Consider the following 13987-nt stretch of genomic DNA (forward strand, 5'->3'; position numbering starts at 1 on the left):
AACAAGCTGCTTGGAAGTGCTTGAAACGGAGCACTTGGAGCCACCCCAAACCAAAAATGCTGTTGCAGGGAAAGGGGCGGGGGGGGGGCAGGGAACAGTTTGGGTTTCGATTCGGAATTTCCAGGAAGGTTTTTGTGATTTCCACTTTTCCTTCCCATGGGGGACGGGTTTCCCCAGCCGTGTCCTTCCTGGAGCAGGGTGAGGGTTTTGGGGTGCCCCCAGGAGAGGGGGGTGCTACCTCCGTGGGTGCAGGGGACACAGCAGGGACCAGGCTGCAGTGCTGGGGACACGGTAGGGGACTGTGTGGGATGGTGCCCTTGGGAAGAGGCCGAGCAGCGGGCAGAGGATAAGGGGGACATGGGGGGCACCCCGGTGATGGGTTTGGGTGCTGATGAACATCCCACTGCTGACGCGGGCATCTCAGGGCTGGCAGGAAGAGGGGACTGTGGGGGAGCTGTGACCCACAGCTGTGGCGTGGGGATGGTTCTGCTGCTGCGTGGGGTGAGGGTAGAAGGGGGGGGCAGCCCCAGCCCCTGCAGCGCAGGCAGGGAGGGCAGCACAGCCCTGCCTGCTGCAGCCGAGGCAGCACTGCCACCTGCTGTTCCTGCCTGGCCAGGCTGCCTGCTGCTGCCTGCTGCTGCCTGCCATATCTGTCCCCTTCCTCTGCCTCCATCCCATGCCTGCAGGATGCAGCCTTCCCTTCGCGAGAGCGTGACACCAGAGCGCAGTGTGCCCCGCGCTGCCGCCAGCCCCGAAGAAACGGCCAGGAGAGTCACTTGGAGCTGAGACCTTTATTGGCGCAAGGGTGGCGAGGTGACATGCGCGTGGGCCTGCTGAGACCCACCCCTCCAGGAGGGCACCGAAGGGCAGAAGCAGGATGAAAGGCCACCAGCGGTGTTCTCTCGCAGGGGGCTGTGACCCAAGGGGACATCCGTCATCCCCCCGGTCTTTGGGGACTGGGATTTCCTGGGCTGGGCTGTGTGCTGCCCCACATCTGTTGGGTGCCCACCCCCACTCCCAGCCCCCAGGCATGACCCCATACCTTGTCCCTGGCTCCTCCGGATGCCGTGGCTCCCCTCGGGGTCGGACCATCTCCTGATGCAGAGCCATGGCCCCAAGAACAGTATTTCCAGGAATCCCCAACAGAGCGCCTAAGGGATTCCTGGGAAAACTGGACCCTGAGAGCACGGCGGCCGCAGCTCTCCCCCAGTCACTGCCCTGCACGTCCCCTCCTCTGGCAGCTGCCACATCCCCTTTGTCCCCCCGCAGCACCTCCGCCACACATGGCTCCCACCCTTCTGTGCCACCCCCCTGCTGGTGCCCAGTGAGGGGCTGGGGGTCCTGAGCAGACGCAGGCGGGGTCCTTCGGCCAAAGGAGAAACCTCCAGAACTGTCGGTGCTTTTTGTGGGCTCCTCCTCTCCCCCTTCCCCTTGCAGGGGTGTGGAGCTGTGGAATGAGCCCTTCCCCATAGCTGAGGCTCAGCATCCTTCTGGGGTCTCAGCATCCTTCTGGGGGCTCCTGGAGACATGCTGGCTGCTTGCAGGCACCCTCCCCTCTGCTCCCCCACCAGCCAGGAGACTACAGGACTGCATCCAAAGCATGTCTGGAAGAACTTCCCGCTCCCTTGGTGGTGGGTACCTGGCCCTAGAGACTGGCAGGATGGAGGGGGCAGACCCCTACCATCAGACCTGCTCCCATCCTATGCCCTGAGAAGTCCCCCGGAGCCCTGCCCCCCAGCCGCGAGCTGTGCTCCCATCCTGCTGCGCATCCATCTGCTTCCATCAGTCCTTGCAGCAGGCAGTGGTCCGGGGGTGTCGGGGGTCCCAGGGCACAGTTCCTCCCTTCCCGAGCTACAGTGCTTCATCTCAGACTCCCAATTGACCAGAGATGCAGCACTGCACCTTGGGCTGGGAGACATGGAGGAGCCCGTGGCCGCGCTCGCTGCAAGTTGTGCCATGGCATGGCTGTGTGTCTGGCTGCTCTGCTGGACAGACAGACTTCATGGCTGCAGGGACGGACAGGGGCTGGGGGCTTGGTGAGGTGGGAGGGCGTGGCCGGGTAGGCTGCAGCATGGGCTGGGATAAACTTCTGTGCTGGGAGAAGGGCTGGAAGCTGGTGTCTGTGCATCCCAAGAGTGCTTCTGAGGGACCCAGGACCTGGATCCAGCACTGGGGTGCCACTGCTGGGGGTCCCAAAGCACAGGGATGTGGCTGCTGGGATGGCTCCAGGATGCAGGACTGCTCCTCAGCAGGGCCAGGACACCTCCAGGACAGTATGGGGAAGGGGATGGGGGGGGGTCCAGCACAGTGCTTCCCTCCCTGCCCTCTGCCCCTTCCCATCCCAGGATGCTGCTCCCAGAGCCAGTCCCACCCCAGCTCAGGCACCAGGGGATGAGAAGCATGTGAAAGTCCCATGGTCTTTCCCATCCCTGTCCCCATCCCTGTCCCCATCAGCACCTGTGGGAAGGCTTCACCCCAGCTCTGGGAGCTCAGACGCAGGCCAGGGGCTGCACGAGGGACACCCCCTGCTCACCCCCTGCTCCCTCACTGCGGCCCCAAGGGAGAGGGTCTAGGGGGAGCAGGAGGAGGGGGAGGATGGAGGGAGCAGCCAAGCCCAGAAATATCTTTCGCAGGCAAGCACTAACATCCTGAGCAGAGCCGAGCCGTGATAAACAGACCATCCATCACCGCAGCGTCCCGCTGCCGGGCTCCGGCAGCCGTGGCGCTCCCAGCAGCCTGACGAGAAGCAGATGGCGAGGCTCTGGTGCGGCCCCCGGCATCCGGCACCGGCCTCCCCGGCCCCTGGGGATGGCTGTGCCTGGCCAGGAACTGGGGCACAAAGAGCCCAATGCCTGTGCCAGGACCCCAACCTGCCGTCCCTGGGTTTCTTGGGAGGAGAGAAAGGGGAGAGCCCCACGGTGCCCCAGACTTGGTGCCCATGTCATGGCGCGAATCACCCAGGAGGTAGGTTTGGGAGCAGCCTCTGCCGGCATGGGTTATCCCTGCTCCCAGCCCCGGCCAGGCAGGCCCTGAGCCCTGGCCAAGTGTGGGAACAGCCACAGGGGGCTCAGCACCGCGGGGCAGGGCTGCCTGCAGGCCTCCTCTTGCTGCCTCCCTGCCCTGCACCATGGCAGAGCCCAGCCTCAGCCCCGTCCCCAGCCTCCTGCACGCCCAGTGCCGTGCACAGCCCTTGAGTACCTCCCTGCAAAGGGGCACAGTGCCTTTTCACAAAGGCGCAATGCCTGGCTCAGCACTTCCCCGTGCCCCAGGAGCCAGCCCTCCTGCACGCCGGGTGGTGGGAGCTGGGGGTAGTGCTGGTTTGCTCGTGGGGGGTGCCGGCTTTGTGCTGGCACGCTGGCTTTGCCTGGGTCTTGCTGTCCGGGGATGTACAGTCCTGGTGCACCTCCAGCAGCTCCAGTGAGGACCATGTCCCTGTGAAAGACAGAAGGTGGCAGTCAGTGTGGCCGTGAGTCCCCAGGGGCTACAGGCAGGGCTGTGAGGGGCTGTGAGGGGCAGTGAGCCCTGGGGCACCCCTCAGGTCCCTGGCACCCCCAAGGCACTGAAGCAGGGTCTAGGTGGGGCTCCGGCACAGTGCCCCAACCAGGGGCTCAGGTCTGGTGTGAAGGAGCAGGGGGTCAGGCACCCGGAGACCTGTCCCTGCCGTGCATCCCCTGTGGGCATGGTGCAGCTGCAGGTCATGCCACGAGCCCTGCAGCAACCCCGGTGCTGCCCAGCCGGGGGTGCCCAGCAGTGCCTCCCCGGGCACTCCTCCTCTGGCTGCCCATCACCAACCCGTCCTTGTGCTCCCTCCCCTGGGGGCTGGACACAACCAGACCCACGGGGCACTGTCAGCATGACGAGGTCCCCAGGCAATACCAGCAGCTCCGTGCACACACAAAACCCTGCAACGACCAGAGTGTTCTGAGCCTCCCTGCTCACACCCTGTTTTCCCCAGCCTAGCAGTGCTAGTGAGCCACCGGCCAAAAAGGCCACTGGCTGGGCACTGTGGACAGCTGGCGCTGGGGAATGGAGCCTCTGCTCAGCCCCAGCCCAGTGTGCCCTGCTCCATAGCTCAAAGATTGCTCAAAGCTGCCTGTTCCCCAAATTCTGGGGGCCCAGGACAAGTCCCCTTCTCCTGTGGGCAAGCTGGAACGTCCCCAGCCCCACGTAGCCATCGGACGTGCCTTGCTCCAGCCCCGCATGGGGTCTAGGGACAGCCCCGTCCCCGCCTGCCACCACCACCCTGGCCATCTTGGTGGGAAAAGCCAGGCCTGAGACTTCTCTTCACCCGCAGCGTGGGGCTGGGGACCTCAGCTGCCGTCTCCAGGGAGGTGGCAGCGGGGGAAGACGTGCAGGAAGGAATGCACTGGGCTGCGCATCCCACCGCTGGGAAGCAAAACATCTGCCGGGAGCTCGCCTGGGGGAGGGAGGTGCCCTCGTCCTCCCTGCTCTGTCCTCATCACAGCCTCCTCGTCCTCAGGAGGGGCAAAAAAGCAAAAGCCAAAAAAAGGGTGCTGCAAGGCCTGTCCTTTCCCCCTTGTCTCTGCTCTCCTTTTGGCCCAGTTTCCCAGGGAAATGGGGTTCACACCCATATGCCATGCGGCTGCCATCCTGTGCTCAGCCTGTCCGAACCAAGTAGCCAAAGTAAAGCACTCAGCCCTGCCAGGAGCATGTGTGCACAAGGCGGGGGCATCGTCCCACCTCCAGCCTCGCCACCACCCCATGGCATCCCCTGGCAGCACCATGCCCCCCACGTGGCTGCAGGGACAGCTGGGACGCTCGGAGCCACCGAGCTCAGCCTCCCTGTAATGCCCGGACACGTTTAGGTGCAGCTCCCAGGACGAGATTTACAGCCCAGCCCCCGCATAATGACAACATGCTCATTAATTTCACCAGCCCCACTTTGCTCGTCCCCTTGCTCGCATGGCACGGATGTGCCGCGTGCCCACAGGACACACCGGGGCTGGACCCATGGTGCCCCCGACGTGCGGGTGCCACCAGCTGCCACCGCTTGCCCAGCCAGGCGCTCCCCAAAGGGTGCCCACGCAGGGCAGTGCTCGCGACGCCTCAGTGCCACCGGACCCGCGGGTCCTGCCCCGGCTCCTGCCACGCTCACCTCCAGCCTTCGCCTCCATGTCCCTGTGTCACCAGCCAGGCAAGCGCCGGCGGCCGCCCGCTTCCTCGGTGGCGGTACTGGGCTGCGCCAGAGCCCGTCCCAGCGCTGGCCCTCCCCGCGGTTACAACACAGCGCCCTTTCCCCTCTCCAGCACAGCCGCTCCTGCAGGAAATGTCCGTTTTTAATAACAGTTGGGATTTGTTTCCTCCTTGAAATTCCCCAGCCTCCTTTCTCCAGCGGCGAGGGCCCAAGCCCAAGTCTTGCCTCAGCCTGTGCTTTCTGCCGAGGGAATCCCAAAAGCCCAGCAGGATGGCGCTGCCACAGCGGCTTTGTGTCTGTCCCATGCTTGGGGAGGACAGAAGGTGCTGGGTGACGCTGGCACACATGCCATGCAGGTCTGAGCTCTGTCCCTGTCCCAGCCGAGCCCACCCGGGGACTCAGCCATGATCTCCAGCCCCAAAAACACCCAGCTGCCACCTCCAGCTGGCCGAGATACTGCTGGGTGGCACCGGCGAGTGCTGCCTGAGGCAGGGTCCGTGCTTGGTGCCCCCTGGGAGGACAGAGGTGGGCAGCTCTTGCTCCCTCAGCTCTATGGGAATCGAAGCCACACGTGGGGATGCTGCTTTTTGGGGCTCTGCAAGACAAGCGGGCGGCAGCCCCCATGAAGAGCCGTCCTGCACAGCATCCAGCGGGGCCCTGCCGAGCACCAGCTCGCACAGCATCTCCATCCCGGCCCCCGCCAGCCCCAGTGGCCTCCTCTCTCGTTCCCTGGCCAGCCTGGTATTAAATCAAAGGTTTATGAGAAAACGGAGGGGCCGAGGGAGATCCTAATCTGGTCCCAGGCTGATTAACCCTGGGTTCAGGCTGAGGTCCCGATGCTCAGCTATAAATAGCAGTGCCTTTCCTTTCCCATCCTCCCGCCGGGGCTGCAAAATGCCTGCCCTTTTATGGACAAATCGGCAGATTTGGAGCCCGGGCGGCCCTCATCTCCCATGCTGGGGGCGAGCCAAGGGGGCCCAGGGGGATGCTGCTCTTTCTCTGCGGGTTTTGCTGGGATAAATTACAATGCCGAGAACAAAGGAGCAGGTCTGGGGGGCTTTTTTCCCATGTCTTAGAGCTGGGGATGGGTGCAGAGGGGAAAGGATGCAACTGGTTTGTGCTCCTTCTCCCTGGGCATGCAGCTCCTCTCCCGGTGCCAGACTGAGGCCAAAATAGCCTAATTTGGGGTCTCTGCATCCCTGTTGAGGCTCAGGGTGGTGGCCCAGTGGGGATGTCAGAAAGGTGAGCCAGGAGCAGTGTCTGGCGAGCGTGTCACCTCCATGCTGCAAAAGCAAGTGTCATCTCTGTGTTTGTGACAGCAGGCAGGGGACAGGCCCCTAATCCTGGCCTGGCAGCAGGAAAATCCCTTCTTGCCCCCACAGCAGCAGCCCTGGGCCCTGCTGGGTCCTGTGCTGGCTCCTGCAAACCGCTGGTGCCGGCTGCTGTGGTGAGGGACCAAAAGCACTCTGGCCACACCAGAACTGGGCTGGCAGGGCAGAAGGAGCCTCTGGCGGGGCAGGAGCGGTGGGAGAAGGGATAGTGGTGGCACACAGCTGTGGAAGAGCCTGGCCTCCCCACGGACCCCATCACCTTTCCCACGGCCTCAGCTCTTCCTGCTGCCTCCAGCCCAGCCACCATCTCCCCCAGCCTTATCTTGCCTCCCTCTCAGCGCTGCCTCCCCCCCATTTCCCTGTGTGTGGGGGGGCTCCCCCAGCCCTGTCCCCCTCAGTCCTACCTAGCTGAGGCCAGCAGGATGGCGTTTTTTGGGGCACAGGCATTTTGGGGGGCAGAGCGAGCTCAGCGGGTGTCACCCCAGCTGCAGCTGGAGCGTGGGAGCGGGCCGGGAGCTGGCCCTGCTGGGCTGTTTACACGACACATTCCCGGTCCGGAGGAAGTGGTGCAGGGGTGAGGTCCCAGCGGGGAGAGGCCGTCACGTCACCGGCCTGCAGCCCTCCGTCACGTCACCGGCCTGCAGCCCTCCGAGGGGACGGGAGCCCAGAGCAAAGCTCCCCGCAGGGACGGCTCCCAGATGGCGCAGGCAGGAGCAGGGCTGGGGCTCCAGCAGCAGTATGGTTCCCCTGCTGCCCCCCAGCCCAGCTGGGCTCTGCTCCTCGCCCATCCCTGGAGCCATCGGGAGGAGGTGACAGGGTGGCCGTGGGGATGTTCCTCTGCACCACGGCCCCATAGGACTCCGCACGAGGTGAGCACGGCGCAGTCAACAGAAAGGCAGGGACCTTGTGAGCCATGGTCCGAGTCCCCCCTGGCAGAGGCATGGTCCTGCTGTGGCTGGAGCTCATTAGGCTGCCAGCACTTCTGGCTGCTTATCAAGGCTTTATCATCTTATCTCTGCTCCAGCAAAGGAGAGGGGGAGTGCATGTGTGTGCGTGCAGCAGATCCTGCACAGCAGAGGAGCCCAGTTCGTAAATCACCTCCCCAGTAGGCCCCATCTTGGCTTTCCCAGCCCCTCCAAGCTGAGTCAGTAAGAGGCATTAGACACTGAAAGAAAATGCCCCAGATAGGCTGGGTCCCCAGCAAGAAGGAGACAAGGCACAGGAGATGATCCAGCACAGCATTTAACTCACGTCTGGTTCTCAGGGCACCATCTCCCCACGTGGCCAGGCTGTCCCGTGTGAACCTGCAGGCATGGCTGGCTGGGAACGCCTGTCCCCACATGTGCCATGGCCATGGCGGGAGGCAAATCCCCGCACAGGGCTTGGGTCCCTCCAGCAGGGCTCTGGGTGCTGCGGTTGTGCTGCCCCTCGCAGCACCGGTGAAGCTGCAGCCATCACCATGGTAAAGGAGAAGCACGAAGGAAATGCTGAGCCTGTCCTCAAAGGGACAAAAGTGAGCCCACAGCCCCCGACAGACAGCAGGGGAGCACACCGTGGCACTCACGGCCCCGTGCACTGCAAGCTGCATCCGGGGGGACACTGGGGACAGCTGCCTTTCCCCGCGGGTGAGACCACCGAGCATTCAGCTCAGTGGGGCAGCCATCAAATAAGGGTGAGAGGGAGGGAAGAAAAGGAATGGCAAATCTGCAATGAAGGAGACAGGTAAGAAGCCCAGGCTGGCAGAAGGACATTTCCCGCTGTACCAGCAATCAGAGCTGGTGCGTAGACAGCACCAGGTGACCTGCTGGCCAGCACACAGCATCAGCCTACACGAGGCACGGCAGGTCCCAGAGCCCCAGATGTGTTCCCTCCCCGCAATGTCGGGGCACAGACCTTGCTGCCACCCCAGCTTCGCTGAGGTGTCCCATGCCCTGCAGCCACAGGGAAAGGGTCTTAACGGAGCCCTCACACCCCAGCCCAGCACCGCTGCAGTCGGGGCTGAACCCTCTTGAGGAGGAAGTTGATGGGGGAGGCAGCGCGTCGGTGCTCAGCAATGGTGAGCCCCGATGATGTCTAACTGAGCTGGGGCCTCTCGCATGCCTGGACCACCTTCATGGCTGTACCCCTGCGTGGCTCAGGCACGCACACCACAGGCACCTGAATGTGGGCACAGCGCAGGCCCCAGGGCTCTCCAGGCTTCCAGAAATGTCAATCTCCATCCCCACGACACTGTGACCACCTCCAGCTCCTCCACCAGCACAAAGCAGCTCCGTCCCTTGCCTAAACCTGGCAGCAGGAAGGTGCTCACCCTAAGCATCCTGAGCCCGTGAGGGCGCAAACATGGCCTTGTGCTGCTGCACCAGCTCCATGCGCTGCCAGCTGCACAGCGCGTGTGTGTGCATGGCTGGAATGTGGCTGCTGCTGCTGGGAAAGGGTCTCTGCCCCACCCCTGGGGGCATCCCAGGGCTTCCAGCCCACCTATGGGATAGGGGTGTGGGACAGGAAACCCTGGGCACCCCCCAGTAACCATGTCCCTAACATGGAGTCAGAACTCAGCTCTCCCCGTGGTGCCCGTGGCCGTGCCACACCAGTCAGCACGTGCTGTCCCTTTCCCAAGCCAAAGGGCCAGAGGTGCCCGGGGAGACGGGCCAGCACTGCACCTACACCTCCCGGCCAGTGACCCCCCCCTGCACGGCTGGGATGGGGCAGGAAGAGGAGGAGGAGGAGGAGGCCCTGCTCCCCTGCCAGACCCCATGTCAGCGGGGACATCCCTGAGCAGGGCAGCAGCACGTCTCCACTGCCTCAGAGGGAGCAGTGGCGGCACAGAGGTGAGGGCTGCACAGTGGATGTGTACAGCCCCGGGTAGGCGAAAGGGCTCGGAGCGAGGCAGCAGCAAATGCTGCCCCGGCGCCCACCGGCCCACAGCACTGGGAGGGGTGCTGGGGCTGCTTCCCGTCTGGGAGCCTCCCCCCACACAGGGTCTGCTCTGCTCTTCTCTGTGTGCGTGTGTGCAGCCTGCCAAGGTCAAAGGATGGTGAAATGGCTCCAGAGCTCAGATTTCCAGCCTCTTGCCTCATTGCTTGCTATCTGATTGCGGCTCCCACAGACAAGCCCGTGCTGCTTCTCCTGGTGTGGGTTGCGGCGCTGGGCACTGCAAGCACCCCAGTGTACCCCCTCCAGGACCCCAGCCCCGTGAGCGCTGTGGGGTTCCCAGCCCTCGGGGGTGATTCCTGGGCTGGTAGGGCCTCTCTCGTGCCATGCCAGGAGGAGAAGCACGCCGTGGGTGGGTGTTATGGGTCGATACAGCCCCAGTTTCTACAGGCAACAACGCGGTGCCCAAAGGCACCCGGCTCCCCCTGCCCAGCCCTTGGAGCAGGGCAGCAGCAAGATGCTGAGCCCCTGGCAATGGCAGGTTTTGCTAGGGTGAGGAGGAACAAGCCTCGGAAAATCCTGATCAGGAACAAGGCAGATTCTCCGTTAAAAAAGAAAGAGAGACCAAGAAAAGGCAAAAAAAAAAAAAAAAGGCAAGAAAAAAAAAAAATCCCTTAATCATCTCCAGACTGCCTCTTGACAAGCATGGAGGGAAATGCCACTCTTTCCAGGAGCCACCCAGAGCTGCAGCCTGTCTAGACATAGCCTTCCCCAAATTCCTGCTGATAACTGCTTGGGAAATCTTTGGCAGAGGCGTGTGCATGTGTTTGTTGGAAATTAACTCCTCTCCCATCGGCCGGCAGTGGGGAGGCAATGGCAATGCCCTTGGGCATGGTGCCGCGGGCTGGGATGCTGGGGTTGGGGCAGGAATAGCCCCGTGCTGAGGCAGGCCTGGGGACACTGCCACTGCAAGGGGATGCAGGCAGGGAACAGCACGAAGGCAACGAGTGCCCCGCGCTCCCAAGCCAGGCACTGCAGGGGTGACAGCTGCAGGGGCTGGGGTGCTTGGTGGGTGCCAGCCCCACTCCCTGCCTCAGTTTCCCCATCGGTGTGGTGGGGAAGGAGATGAGGAGAGGCAAGGGTGGCTGCACAGAGGAAAGGTGACGGGTCAGGGAGAGGAAGCAAGGCTCCTGGAAGAGAAATGTCCAAAGGCGAACCGGAGCGACCAGTCGGTGTGCTTCAACGAGCACCTCGGTGCTTTTTGTCTGGAGTTTTGGCACAAGACGGGCAGAGATGGGGCACTGCCTGGGGAGCATCGAGGAGGCTTTGCTCAGCTGAGGACCAAGCCGTGCCTGTCTGCTCACCCCTCACAGGGACAGCAGGCCGGCCATTGCCCACTGTGCATCCCCTGCCCTCGCCACCAGCCCGGTGGCCAGCCTGGTGGTTCTGCCGCAGGCTCCCATGCTGCAACCACGCTCGGCAGCCGGCTCTGCAGCACCGGGGAGGCGAGGACGCAGCAAACATTCACCCAGATTGCGGAGGAGCAGGGGAAACTCTGCAGCTTGGGAAGGCGCCAGCAGCGCCGGCTGGGGGATGCATTAAGGCAGGCAAGGCGAGCCAGCAGCGCGGGCTGGGCTGGCGGGGTCCTGCAGCTGCGGGTTGTGGGGTGCTCTCGGTTGGCACTGGGTGGGGTGGTCTGAGCACCCCGCAAGCCCCCGGCAGCGAGCCCTGTCTGCACCTGCAGCCCTCTCCCCCCAGCACTGGGCAGCGCAGCAGGGCGAGTGGCCTGGGACCGCTTTCCTCATCGGAGCCGGCCCTGCCTGGGCTCACCACTGACTTCCAGTTTTTTCCATCCCAGATGTTCCTAGATCAAAAAGCATTTCTTCTCCAGCTCAGCCTCCAGACGGCCGGGAGAGCCCTCCGCCCCACCGTGCACCCCTTCCCAGCGCTGGCATGGGGCTGACTTTGGGCACCCCTTTGCTGAGGACCCTGCGGCACCGATGCAGCTCCAGCCACTCCTCACCACCACCGAGCACGGTGAATTTCCCGTGGCCGTGCTCCATTCACCTCCCTCCCCTTCTCAGGCACAGCTCTGGGTTTGCAGTCCTGTGTGTGCACACACACGGGGTGGGGGCACCCTGCCCATGGCCCCGGAGACACCCCACCAGAGGAATGAGGGTCCCATGCTTTGCAGAGGGGATGCTGGAGGAGCCGTGCCATCCCCTGCCTCCTGCCCGCTGCCCCTGCCCACCCCAGCCCCATCCCGGAGCCCCCGCGGGCACCTACCTGCCACCCCACACCTGCCAGCGCCGTGGGGACATGGCTGCGGCCACCTCCTTCTGCCGTCACATTATAACCCACCACTGGGACCCCTGTGCTGCCAGCTGGGGTTTTTTAAGCAGCTGGCATGGGAGCCCTCAGCGAAAACTCCTTCCATGCGGCTCGGAAGCTGGAAAACCTTTTTCTTTTTACCTTATATGAGCTGAAGAAGGAGGCCAGGCTGCCGACGGCCACATCTGTCAGGGGCGCCGAGGGGACCCATTGGCTGAGGTGCCTCACGTGGCGCCGCCGCCTTGACCTGCGGCCGCTCAGCTGAGTGTTGGTTTTACCCCCTAAGGAAGGGCTGCTTGACAATTTTCATATTTCTTCTAAATTTGGAGATTTCAGACAATGCTGGGAGGCTTGGCTCAGGATGCCAGAGGCCCATGTGGAAGTCATTAAGTCCGAGAGGGAGAGCAAGAGAGAGGGGGAGAGCGGGAGCGAGGGAAGGAGGGGTGGCGGGGCGTGGGGGGAGGAGATGCGAGCGCTGCGCCTGCTGCCAGCTCTGTGCCTGGGAACAGACGGGAACTCACTCGGAGAAAGTTTTGGGGAAGAACAGGCTTCCCCCCAGCCCCCTGCCCATCCTGCCCCTGCCCATGGGGCGTGGGGGGCCAGGCTGGCAGCGGGGCCGGGCACGGGGCGATGCTGGCGGCTGTCCCGCCAGCAGGGCTGTGGGGGAAGGAAGCGGAGATGCTCCCTGGCCTGGCTTGTGGTTCCCATTACTTTGAGAAGCTCCATCTGGCCTGGGAAAATGGTGCTGGGGCAGCCGTAGGGCTGCCGTATGTGCAGGGACAGCAGTGGCTGTGGAACCCCAAATCCTGGGGTGGGAGCCAGGTGCCCGCGGTGCCTCTCCTCAGGGTTTAGCGTGGGTGCTCCATCGCCGTGGGGTGTTGCTGGCCCCGTCCCGTCCCGAAGCACGAGCCCATGTATGGCAGCTGCCCCACGCTGAGGACAGCTGTAACCAGCAGCCAGCTGGCAGCTCGGAGGGAAACGCGCCGCACCGACGCGCCCTCATCCTCCCGCGCCGGCCATCAGCTCAGGGCACAGCCAGCGTGGGGGGCACGGCCGGGAAGGGGGGCACCCCTGCTTTTGGTAATGATGTCCTGACTGGTTCCAAGTCCCCCCCCCAAGTGATGCTTCAGCTTGTGGGGCTGTGACGGGCTCCTCCTCAGCAGCAGAGCATGGCTCTGGAGCGGGGAAGCAGGCGGTGTGGTCCGTTGCAGCCAGCAGCAACCAAGTGCTAATCGAAGCCCAAGGCGGGAGGAATCAAGGGCCTCTCCTTCATGTTTTCCCAGCTGGAGACACTCCTAGGAGGAAGCAAAGGGCCGGGCTCTGAGGTCTCGGGCCTTGAGAGACCCTGGCAGCTCACAGGACAGTGCTCAGCCACCAGCCGTGCCAAGGCATACGGCTGCTGCACGCACCCAGTGTGAACTGGAGGGGCCTGGGAAGGGACACACAATGCCTGATCCCGCAGGGGCCAGCCTGCAGGCTGTGTCTGGTGGAGAGGAATTCCACTGACACAGCCCCAGAGGGGCCAGGAATTCCCCGCTGCCGTGGTGTGCAGGGGGAGAGCAGCCACGATCGGTCCTCCCGTCCCCATCGTCTGTGATGTGGGCACAGCACCGAGGCTGCTGAGCCATCACACCAGGTTTTGCCCAGAGACAGTATGCCAGCATTTGGTGTCCCCTGCCCCTCCAGAAGGACAGAGCTTGGGGAAGTCACGGAGAAGCTGATGATGTGAGGAGCAGAGGCAGCATGTGCCAGGCTGTGTGAGGCACGGAGCTGCGCCCACAGGTCTGGGGACAGCGCCTGAGCAGCGAGCAAGGGACAGGGGGAGCAGAACCAATGCGGAGAGGTTACACCAGCAGTGGGGACGGGTGGTCTGAGAGGTGGCTGCAGGGCTGGTGCTGAGGAGGAGAAGCAGCGCCATGGGCCAGCAGGACCACGGTGATGGCAGGCCAGCACCTGGCTGTGCTGAGCACCCACGGCACCGGGAGCAGCCCTGGAGCTTGCTGCCCCCCGGTCCCTCGCCCCGTCGCACAGACATGCAGCCCCTGCTCTTGGTGGGCTGGCTGCAAGCAAAGCACAAATAAATGCTGCCATTAAACAAACCCTATAATTAGAAACCTGGTTTCCTAAATGAAGTGAAAAATGTAACGTTAGCCTCTGTTTGTTCGCTGGATGCTGCTCTCTTGTTCCATGACCCAGAAGGGTCATGCCCTGTGGTTTCTAAGAAGCCTTAATAAGGTAATGTTTAGGAGGTTACTATCTTTACAACTCTTGTCTTATTACAACTCCATAAGAAAAACAT

The 13987-nt window shown here is 63.4% G+C and overlaps 1 long non-coding RNA gene across 1 annotated transcript; it reads right to left on the reverse strand.

The window, feature by feature from the left end:
• Positions 1 to 776: 776 nt before the first annotated feature.
• On the reverse strand, positions 777 to 12036 carry LOC310881630. Its single transcript, XR_014572479.1, has 3 exons — positions 11644 to 12036; positions 5117 to 5278; positions 777 to 3432 (listed from the first exon to the last, which is right to left on the reverse strand). It is a non-coding gene; the product is annotated as an uncharacterized lncRNA (long non-coding RNA).
• Positions 12037 to 13987: the final 1951 nt, after the last annotated feature.

This window comes from Anser anser, assembly GCF_964211835.1.
Source record: "Anser anser genome assembly, chromosome: 14".
NCBI classification, from domain to species: domain Eukaryota; kingdom Metazoa; phylum Chordata; class Aves; order Anseriformes; family Anatidae; genus Anser; species Anser anser.